Genomic DNA, 3,195 nt, shown 5'->3' on the forward strand with positions numbered 1-3,195 from the left:
GAGAGTTAATCAACTTTTAACTAGACTGCTAATTCACTAAAGGCGTCCGACTATTGACTAAACTGTGATTGCTAGCCACTTCTTGTACAAAACAAAGAAAATAGCACTACCTGTCTCTGGACTGTATTGAAAACAAACACTAGCACTACTGTCACTATGGTTGACTAAAGGGACTCTCTCTGACTGTATTCAAAACAAACACGAAATCTATGGAACACTATTAGTAGCACTCGACAAATAAAGCTTCCTAAAAGCAAAAACACACGGAAGAAGAAGTGACAAGTAAGAAAAATACAGTTAATACTTAAATTAAGGTAGCTCGCTGCACAGCAGACGTGAAGCAGATGGCGGTTTTCAGTTACAGAAGCACGTTAGGCCATAGTAGCAGTAGGTAAATCACAATTCATGGCGACATGAAAAATGTGTTAGTCATTTTGGAAAATATATTTATTTAGAGAAGCCAACGTGTACGACGGGCAGAGTTACGAACTACCGCACTGGTCACAGTTATTATCGACGGCGATTCTTTACAAATTATCCTGTTAATAAGTACATTAAAACAAAAGAAATGGTATTCGTAATGACATAATTTGGAAAGGGAGTCTCTAATTTGTTGTCAATAAGGTACCTTCGTAAACAACAGGTACGAAGCTGGGCATCCATGACGCCCTTTTTCCTGTGCTAGTTAATAGTCTATTTCATGTTAAAATTTTCCACAAATAGTAAGTCTTAGGGAAAAATCGCTATACAATCTCAGAAGCCGGTTAAATAAGTTTCTAACGGTACTTAATTAACCACTGTACGATTATTATGTGTTGAGAAAAAGGAATGTTGACTTGAGATATAGTATATATGACATACTAAAGCTATGAATGGAGGTTTCTCTCTCATCAATCTCTCCTATAAAATACGTCATAGGTCAATATTACCTACCGTTTTACTGCATTTCTCCTGAACCCAAACACATCTAGCCCCAGACAGACATCTACGACTCGTTTCCTTCTGATGAAAATAATTCCTGTGATTATGTTGCATGAGTTGCAAAACTTGTAGCGACAAAAGTACTGCAACGTGCCGGACGTCGCTGCCAGAACAGGTCAGCACCGAACACAACCACGACGTGGATAACGGCCAACTCTTCACTACTAAAACTGTATATACTGCTGTGCATCGCTGTTAATGGGAAAGCAAACCTAAGAGAAATCCGAGCAGCAGCGAATGCAAGCTTGAGGGCATAGAAGGAAAAAGTTCCTATTGGCAGTGGCAAGAACCGTGACTGACGCGATCCTTCACGTTTTCTCGGTGTCACTGATTAATGATGAGCTTACATTTCTTTACACAATATTTTGACGACCCAGTCCTCTTCTTCAGGTGCTGTGAGATGCGATATTATGTGCACTCGCTCCGAAAGAGAAGCCACGAATCTGTAATCTATGTGACGCCCACCCCATTTTCTGGCGAGATTGGTAAAATTCTAGAGAACAATGACATTTGCTGGGTTTCGCTCCCGTCAAAGAAGATAAAAAGTGTAGATCTGAGTGATGTACGCTGTGTTTGATGGTCGAATATATGCTTTTCTGAAACAGTGTGACGGTTCCTTGAAGTTATTTTCAGTGCAGGTGCACTAGTACAGTCTACACTCCTACGAGAATCATTCTTTTACGTGCAAGATAATTAATGGACGAGGGACCCTGCATTGCAGCGTACGATAATTTGAGAATTTGGGTCGGATGGTAAGCATGCTCGGATGGCAGAGGAAGTTAAGGAAACCGTTCTACGGACGTGGAGCATCAGAATTCAAGTCCCGGTATCGCACAAATTCGACTTTCGGCGTTGCATTACCACAATACCCTATGGGAGGTCACGAATTCTCATACTTCCTTTCACATTCTTTCCCCATCTTCTGTTTCATATAAAAATATAAGGAGTGTTTTATAATGTTAAAGACGATCGAATTACCCGAAAGCCTGGTGTGTACCGTGTTCCATGCGAATGCGGCGCGTCTTACACGGGGCACACAATTAGAGAAGTCGAGGCGAGATACAGTGAACATTAGCGACACACCCGTCTAAAACAACCAAGACCATTTGGTATCGCCAAGCACTCTTTGAAATACGATTATAATATGAAATACGGGGAGATCAGTATTGCAGTGCAAACTCCAAGTTCGTGGAAGAGAGCGTTTAGGTAATATATCTAAATGAAGATTACGCAAAATCTAATAGACGGGAAGGTAGGCTGCAATTTGAACTATGATTGAAGTCTGGCGCTTTATTAAGATCTCGACGGCTGTCACATCCATCACAGCTGGAAAAGACTTATAGAATATGCCTGTGCCTACACGGGAACTGAAAAACGAAAGAACATCAAAGTGCGTACTGGGCGTCGGGAGTCGAACACACAATCAACTACAAACAGCGGAGCGGTATCAACATTGGTTAACAGTGTGGCTGGAGTACATGGAGCGAGTGCACGTAGCACCGCAACTTGCAATACCTGAACACGACGGCTGCATAACTCGTCGAAACATATTCTGAAAATTGAACAACAACTGGGCTGTATACCCGCGAGTACACAAATACCGTTTAGTAAATTAAACAAGTTAGTTTCCATAGAAGACACACGACGGTAATGTTGTCATTTGCACATTTGAGCCGATATTTGCAATGCATTACAAATTTGAGCAAGAACTCAACCAGCCATGAAACTCCACGGATTTACACAACACCTTACCCGATGATGGGAGAATAAAGAAGACCACTTGACTCCAAATTGTTTTAATTATGTAAATGCTTACATTCAACTGTTTTTTCTAGCGAGGGAGGGTAGATATTTTGTTAAAATGTTAGATGGCCATTATAGCGAACTGCCACCAGGATGAGTTTTTTCTCCATAATCACAAAGGAATTCATCGGTGCACGAAGTATTTTGCTGGTTTCAAGAAGCACAGACTGACAACTTAAGGTATGTCTTACTGTAGTCTTGAGTCCACTGCCCTGCCACGCACTTGTTATGTGATATTGTCTAAATGCTCTTCGTGTCCCCAAGCCTCATACATTCAAATGCTGGGTTCGAACATCTGCAACGCTACAACGAGGTGTGACTGATGGACAATGAATCTTTCCGAGACTTGTCAATTATTAAGGGCTGTAAACTGAAAGCTACTTCTACATACCATCCTAAGCCCAAACCAAG

Source organism: Schistocerca americana, chromosome 4, assembly GCF_021461395.2.
Source record: "Schistocerca americana isolate TAMUIC-IGC-003095 chromosome 4, iqSchAmer2.1, whole genome shotgun sequence".
NCBI lineage: Eukaryota > Metazoa > Arthropoda > Insecta > Orthoptera > Acrididae > Schistocerca > Schistocerca americana.